Genomic DNA, 9,148 nt, shown 5'->3' on the forward strand with positions numbered 1-9,148 from the left:
TGCCACCACCACCCGTTTCTTCACCAGACAAACATTTCTAGTTTAGCTCTTTTAACAATTAACAAACCGGCTCTGACCACGATGTGGAACCAACAGACTGAAGCAGAGAGAGAGCTCCAGCTTCATTTCCCACCGCCTTCACCTTGCTTTCTCTCCTCTGTCAAATCTGCCCGAAGCCATGCGCCGTACATCACAGACGAGCAGCACAAATGCAGTTATGCAGACACCTTGGAGTCTTTCACGTGAATACAGATAGGGAAATCGTCTTTTGACGTATCTGGTGAAGGCACATGTACGGTACGGTACGGAGCTCATTAATAACCATTATCCGCGGGGTTACATCATTCAGCTTGTTAGGCGCACCCATCGCCTTAGCTGAGTCATTGGCGGCGATGCACCGTGCTGCCAACTGTCCTGTGAGATGTTCGTGATGTGTGTGTTTTATTACTGTTTTTTGTCTGCGTGAAGGAAAAAATGCATGCAGCGAGTAAACTGAGAACTCAGCTGATGACGGGGACAGTGTTTCAGGTTTAGATTCTAAATAAAACCAGACTAGAGCGTAAAATAGATATGTGAAAATAAATGAACAGGATGTTGACTTAACGTTGCATCACACCTGGGACACAATCCCACAGCATGCAGACTTCAGCTTCTCTATGCATATCCTGTGTGAATGCATCTCTAATGCCACTGCAATCACTCTCATTTAGCAAAGGGGGGTGTGAAAAAATCAGCATCTCCATGTCTTTCAGACACCCAGCAGAGGCTGAATAGACTAATGAACAGTCAGGTGGCACTCCAGGGCCTGGACCCCCCCCCCCCCCCGCCACCCCCCCAACTCACACACACATATCAAACACACATACACTTGCACACACATTAAAAACTCAGCGGCTCGCCCGACCCCGGTGATCCGCGCGACAGTCTAATGTCTCAGGCATCTGCTCATGTCTAGTCTGGAGGGTCTTTCCCACCCTACCCCCAGCTCAGGCGCCGCCGCAGCACCAGCACCCACAATGGTGGGAAAAGCGGGTTCTTTTCGGGGAGGGCTGAACAGCTATTGAGGGGGTGGGGGTGTGGGGTCGGGGAGAGAGAGAGAGAGAGGGTCTGAATGATAATGTGAAAACGCACGGTGCTGTTCATTAACACACAATCACTGCAGCTGCACATGTTGGCCCCGGACACACACACACACACACTCACGTGTCTCGCGTTTCTGTTTCCAGGTTTGGTGCCAGAGACACCGGGGGGGTACAGGACAGCAGCTCTGCGCCAACGTGAGGGAGCAGAGGGACTGTGTGTGTGCGTGTGTGTGTGTGTGTGTGCGTGTGTGTGTGTGTGTGTGTGTGTGTGTGTGTGTGTGAATGTGTGTGTGTGTGTGTGTGTGTGTGTGTGTGTGAGAGGTGATAGGGATGGAGAAGGCAAAGATTTGGAGCCTTAATATTTGGCGGCCTCGGTCTGCCCTTGTCAGAGTTTGGCAGAATGTGACATTTTTTTACGTTGATGTTGTGACTCCGAGGTTTTTTCAGTTTGTGTGTCAAATACGGTTTCTCATCACGTGTGCAGCTGCTAGCGGCACAACCACATCGCAGAGGAGTCGTAATCAATATTAAACGGCTCAGACTAAATATCTAAAATGACGAGATCCAACATGAAGTCAGCGTAGGTGCAGTGATGTAGCTTTAACCGTTTTGTAATTTGATTTACTGTGGCACCTCTGAGGCGCGGACACACACACACACACACACACACACACACACACACACACACACACACACACACACAATGAAAACTGCAACATTTCACGACGTAAAAGTGCTAGTATTCGCTTGTGATATTATTACACACAAGGATTAAGATTAAGAGGGAGGAGGAGCTTAATTGCACCTCAGATCGTAACAGTTCTTGATATACTGTACAACATATCTTCGTGTGAATTTCCTCACATTTCGAACGGTTCTGTGTTAATCGACGAGCTTGGTCAGGCGGCGGCGGCGGCGGGGGGGGGCACACCGCTGCCTGGCGTGCACCGGGGAGTAAAGAAGCACCATGACAAGAGAGGATGGCAGGTTTCCCTCAACCAGTGCCAGCTCATTAATTTTGTTTGCTACCCAGCCCCCACCCACCCACCTGCCTCTCACCCCTTACCACCAACCACCGTTACTCACACCCCCCCTCGCATCACCCCTTAACTGCTAATTAGCAGGAGCAGAAGATAGAGAAAAGGGAGAGGCCATGTGTGACTGGGGAGGAAATGGGAAACTCTTCTTCTTCCCCTCATCCTTTCTCCTGCTCCCTCCCCCCTTACAATCACGCACACACACACACACACACACACACACACTCCCCCGACTCCTGCCCACCAACACCATTACCACTAGTACCCAACAGGAAAACCATGATGCCGCTCACCTACCATGCCAGCCCCAGCCATTTTAGGTGTCGCGGCAACATTTCCCAAGATGGCTCCTCTGAGCGCGCCCGTTCTCCGGGGATCCGGCGAGGGTCTTTCTCCGCCTCCTCCTGGCACGGGCACAGTGTCCCCCCGTTGGCGGTGCAGATGGCACTAGAGGCTGTGGGGCAAAAAGAGTGAGGAGGGAGGAGGAGGTGGCGATGGCGATGTCGGCCTGACCGCGTTTTCCTCTCTGCTTTCCTGGTTTGCTTTGAGGAGCGTTTTTAGGAACACGCCAACCTCTAGAAAACCTAGGAATGGGAAGACAAAAGAGAAAATAAAACGTGAAAAGGACATTTCCGACTTTAAGTTGTTATTATAGCTGACATATGATCGTGTTATTTTCAGCAAGATCAAAAAACTTTTAAATCTTTGCAGGTCTACTTCGTGTACATGGGTGTGTGTGTATTTTTGCCACAGTAAAATGCATTCGAAGACAATCATATAAAGGACACCTCGGACCATCATATAAATAAAGTCTTAAGTGCTTTTTACTCCCATTCATTACGGAGGCCTGTGACAGGGAGAGCTCAAGAAAAGACTTCGACCTCGGCCTTTTCACATATCCAATATCTCGCAGTGAAACGAAGCAATTAGCCCGGTTTGACAGAGAGCTCCGCGGCAATAGCTAGTTAACGGAGTGAAAGAAAACTCTCATCTCACTTTGGTGCTCTTTAGGCTTTAGTGGCGTTCTCCGGGCCGAGCGTCTGTGCCGCACAAGCGCTGAAGTGCCGGGTTGAAAGGTTCGGCTCCCGTCTACAGGATGGCCCCGGCCTTCTCATTGAGGCTCCACACAATGTCTCCCAGAGGCGCAGGGACTCGGTGCAGCTTTAAACACAGACGCCAAGTGTTTTTTTTAACCCTGTGTAATGTAGGGTGCTACACCACTCAACTGCATTATTAGTCGTCCCGGAGACACTAGTGTGCGGACAAAGCGTTAGCTTCCCTTTTCTCTCATCTGTAAACAACGTCTCTCGAGAGAAATCTCAAATCTGTTCCCATTGTTTTTCAATGGATGGGAAATACTCATCCAGAAGAATAAAGGGGAAATCTATTTAACGATAGGCTGTGAAAAAAAGTATTTAGGATTTGGAGGAGAATAGACGAGTCAGTGTGAGAGAAAACCTGGTGGACATCACGCCATCACGTTTTAAATGTCTCCAGGAGGGACGAGAGGGGACGAGGACTTTTGAACACAAAACATTTCAACATCTCACACAGGCGTAAAACAATAAAATCAAAGATGGCTGAGTTCTGTTTAGCAGCTTCAGTTTCTGGGCTCTGGTGTGGTGCATGCTGCCTCACTGTCATGGCGGCCTGGCACTCTTAAATAGATCCAAGCTATCGTTAAAAAACAACATGTCTGCTGTGATTAAGGCCTATTGCTGCTGAACCGATATGGATATTAACCAGATTATTAGACTTTTTTTCACATAATAACATCAAAATTAATCTCAGACGATGTTTCTAAATCTCAGGTCATATCCCTTGGAGTGGATAAAGTTTTGGACATTGCTGTTTTCCTCCACCCACTGGGCGACCTGTTTAACATTCAGCACCATGAGGGTCTGAATGGACAGAACCACCATGACCAGCCTGAAACAGGCCCAGTTACTGACTGTGGATCCTCACAGGCCCTTCACACAGCTTGAAAATAAGCACCAGTAAGATTAAAAGAACACAAGACAAATGTATATGAAGCCAAAGTGCAGAACACAGGGATAAATGAGAAGCTGGGTGAGATTTAAACTCCGTCTTTCCTCCATGAAATTACGAAAAAAAGAATTGAACTTGTATTTGTAAGAATTTGAGATCTCCAGGGCAGAATGTGATTAACACACTTAAGGAAAAAACGTTTTTATGCAAAGGAAAGCTCTGCAAACTATTACACTGCTTATAAATCTGCCATCTTCTAGAAGTGTATGCTTATTATAGAAGAAAAAAATAATATCATCAAATATTTCCACACCAGGTTTGACCATACGTATGTTTAAAGCCTTTTAAGATTAATTCCATGCTCATTTTCTTTACAAATTTTCAAAAAAAATAAAGGAAAAAAACATTTTCTTACCTTTTTGTGGTGAAAGCGAAAATCCACTTCGTTGGGTTTAAACCCTGAAGGGTCCACTCTCCCCTTCTCTCTCTCTCTCTCTCCTTCTCTCCCCTTCTCTCTCTCTCTCTCTCTCTCTCTCCACCTCTCACAACGTTATACAGAAGTCATTTCTACTTTCGGTTATCTAGCTTTATGCGGTATTTAACACTCATACAGCTAGATAACCAAAGACAGAAACAGACCTCCCGTCACTCTGTGCACCGACGTGATGCTGTAGGCGTCATCTGGAGAGAGGTGAACACACATGAGCAGGCCTATAATAAAACATTACATCTAACACAGCATCATGTTGAGAGACACAACTAAACAACTGAACATATTCATTACATTTATTAAGAGTCAGGATATAAAAACAAATGCTGCTGGTTCAGCTTCAAATTATCGGTCAAGTCGCTGGTTAAGGCCTGATAACTGTCGACCTAAATATATTTTTTACATTATTCTAAAAAAATTTGTATTGAAAAAGCCTCCTTCATAATATTATTATTGTCATAAAATGAAAAAACGCTATTTTGCATTTATTGTTAAACATGTATGTGTTTGTGTGTGGGGCCTGTAGCTTCTGCATTAGCATCTGACATCCACGTGCATTTTATGAAAGAAAAAATATAACACAATAAAACGTAAGTTACAAAGGAAAAAAAATGTCAAACTCCATATTTGAAAAATAACCGAGCCAGTCACACTGAACGTGTTAAAGCTGCACTGACAAACACCCACCTGCCCACTCCACCAACACACAGCTACCTGCTCTGCAGCGTTATCCCTTAACATGTTTACACCCTGCATGGGACATTCAGAGAAATATTAAATAACTAACACTAACCTCCAACGGGATTTTATACAATTAAAGACATGTTAACAGTCTAGGAATGAACGACTGGTGGTATTTTATGACATTAAAATGTCTATAAATTGTGTTTAAATTCAAAAGAATGCACATTTAAGCTGTTATAAGAGGCTACATTTAGATAACAGCCTGTTTTGTAATTAAAGGCCTGAGTGAAATGACCATGACCCTGAGACCACGCTGAGTGCAGACACGTCTCTGATGCAGCAGGTTCACTGATGCTCCTCTTCTATTCTTTCTTTCTTCCTTCCTTCCTTCCTTCCTTTTTTTTAATCTAGTGATTCTAAATTAAGCAGCAGTAGCTTTTTTCTTTTTTTTTTAAAGATGTTTTAATTTCTCATTGGCTCTTTAAAGCTCCTGAGGGAAGGCAACGAATCCCCACTTTTAATGAGAGTTGTGATTGGCCTACTTCTTCTTCTCCTTCTTCTTCTCCTTCTTCTTGTTCTTCTTCTAAAACTAGACTATTATTCCACATCACGGGGATTATCCACCCCAGCTATTACAGGAACCGATCTGCTCCTGAGTCAGTTCCAGGCCGAAGAGCTGGTGGACTATAATAATATTGTGCTACTTTATGGAATAACGGATTTTTTTGTGTCTGTTCAGAGGCCAAATCCCCTTTAGATTGGATTTTAAAGCAATAAATAAATATGTTCAAATAAACAAAAAAATGCAAACGTGCAATGCTAAAAATAAAATGTGCAGGAGACACGTGAAAATGCAACGTTGTCCGTGCGCGTCCTTCCTGAGGCCGTGCGCGTTTCTCACCTGTTCCCATGATAAAAAGGTCCTGAACTTCAGCTGCTGGTGAGTCTCTGCAGACTCTGGATGTTGGACTCTGCTGAACAGTGGAGGTCTCCTTCTTCTTCCTCCTCCTCCTCGCTCCTGCTCCTCTTCCTCCCTCCTGCTCCATCCTCGCTCCTGCAGCCTCTGCCTCTCCTCCAGCTCGCGCGCCTCGTCTACTGTCACACAGCCCGCTCCCGCACTGACGTCATACCGCGACCGGTGGGCGGCGGGCCGACCAATCACAGCGTCCGCCCGGCACCGGAGGTTGTCCGCGCTCAGCGAGAGCTCTCACTCTGGCTTATTTTCTCGGACTTTTTTTATTTCTTTTTCTTTCTTTTAATTATTGATTTCTTCACCACTGCTAAACCAGGCCTTCACATTTATTACTGCTGATCGGCCCGGATGTAGAAGCGGGCACCCGATTGGTCCACTTTCACTTTGAATCTACTAATCATGTTTATTTTATACGCCCAGTCATTACCTACTGATTTCTGAATGGCTGGTTGGAAATAGAGCTTGGTTTTAAATAAATGTATCCTCCAATTAAAATGTAAAATGCCGTTTAAATTATCTGATATCGATTCATAAAAAGGACGGATTGATCTTTTAATATTGTGAAGCGTTCTTTAAAGCTTGAAAAAAGGCTCATCACTAAGTCCACTGTGTGAAGGTGCCCACACCACATTTCTAATAGCCCCCCCAATCTGAGCAGTCTAGATCCGGGCCTGACAGCTGCTGCTGATACTAATAACGACTTGTATCTGCAGGAATAACTTTAACAGAAGAACTTCACTCAAAAGCAAATTGCTCTCCCTTATGTGTGTGTGTGTGTCGCCTCAGTCTCTGGTTTGTGTTCATTCACAAAACCATTTTGGGTAAAAATAGTATTTATCTCTTCTTTTAATCTGAATTATGGAAGTAAGGATTTTTTTTTAAATTTCAAAACCTTGTTACTTTGAATAAGTTTAAAACTCAGGGTGTTTATCCTTTTAGTAGCTTTTACTGTTGAAACCGTTGCTCCTGATCTTGGCCTGATCTCCCTTATAAAACTGATTTTTAATCTCAATGGGACAAACCTGGTTAAATAAAGGCTAATAAATAAAGAAACAATAACGACAAAGCCCTTTTTTCCAATCAACAACCAAACAATCTAATGTAAACAGTTCAAATTTATTACATTTTTTAGCATTCATCCATGTTGGCTTAAAAGTTGAGACTGACAATTTGTCATTGACCTTGAACAGTTGGAAAAACAATATAATCCCAGTGATGATCATAATTTGTTTGTAGTTCTTGTTGTTTGTTGGCTTATTTAGGCGCTGGATTATACAAAAACTAATTTCCACCAATTTCTGTAAATTCTGTTGTGGATGAGGATCAAGGAAAAGCTCTAGGATTTTCATTTTTTTATTTTAACTATGGTTTATGAAAAATATTAGTTTTTCCTTCTTTTTACTTGTATATTTCTACTATGAGAACAATACAATAATCTGTAGGTATATGAGCCATGCAAGCTGTATACACATATGAAGCCTATACTGGCATGCTTATCTTATTTTATCTTTATATAAACTGTATAAACTATCAAATGTGTATCTATCATTTCTTTTGAATGGATTGTCAGCATGGATTGTGAAGTACTAATTCTAGAGTAAAATTTTAATATAATAAGGTTGCGTCTGAACTTCCAAGGTCTTCCAATCAATTTTGATAGATTTTCACTTGTACCATTCTCTGCAAGAATCCAGCTCAACCTTATACACCTCTGCTGCATTTCCACGTAACTCCCTGTGTTGCTCCACTGCTGTGTCATCCCCATCGTTGAGGCTCATCCAATTTCAGCATTTAGCACAGAAATCACAAATGTGTAAAAGGCAGCACTGCCTCAAATTGGCAGCATGACTGAGTTAAATTACATTCATATTTGATTATATCATTGCAGGTTACCATCTCCCTCACACATCCTGCCAGTAGGCTGCTGCAAATTTAAATAAGCATAAGAATGACTTCCCGCCCTTCTCTGTTACGCAGGGTTTCCACAAACTAGGTGAAGGGGTGAACCATCCTCACAAATACAGGATCTTTGAGGTCTGAGGCTTTAGTAGCAAGTGTTGGCCACAAGCTCAGGAGCCACAGCCAAGAGTCATCAGAACAGTTTCCTCCAAATCTGTAATAAATAAAAACGTTTTCTTTTAACTGGGTCCAACTAAAACACACGAGGGTCATTCCCAACACGTCAATTCTCTGAGCCACGTTTACAGCAAACAATGGCTGAATGGAGGAGATCATGAATGTGAGTTACAGGCGTCTCGTTGTCTCTGGAAATTAGATTTTAGTGAAGCGAACAGAACTTTAAGTGCTTAGTGGTTTAATCACAGAATCACAGATTTCAGTTGGAATACAGACAGCTCAAAGTTTCACAGCATCCAGCTTCAAGAACAGAATCCTAATGAACATTTATACTTGAAATATATATATTTTTAATTTTCAAGGCAAACATGATTCCCTTTTTCTTTTTTCCCCCCCTGTTGTTCATGATCTGTTGCTGATTTATCCTCCACGTGGTCCACCGAAGCCCCGGGACTCAGCCTGCCACATGTCGGACTCCTGCAGATCACACACTGCACATTTTTACCAAGCCTTTTAATGGTGGTTTGTTTGTTCACATGTGTTGCATGTATCCTGAGACGTGATCAGCATTTTCTGTCGACTCTTTCAAAGGTGCGGCCGGAACAATTTCAATATAGCGGCCGGAGAACAGGGAGAGCCATTTCATCATGTCGCACACAGAGGCTGCCTTGTCTCCCTCCACCGAAGTCAAATGTCTTAATGGGTGATAATACTAGCTTAGCTTATATCAGATTTAGCTCCTTGGTTTATTTTTGGGCACGGGTCATGGAGCCCTTTCAACAAAGAGATGTGCCACAAAGACATTTAACCGAAACCA

The sequence above is a fragment of the Limanda limanda genome, chromosome 8 (assembly GCF_963576545.1).
Source record: "Limanda limanda chromosome 8, fLimLim1.1, whole genome shotgun sequence".
Lineage (NCBI taxonomy): Eukaryota > Metazoa > Chordata > Actinopteri > Pleuronectiformes > Pleuronectidae > Limanda > Limanda limanda.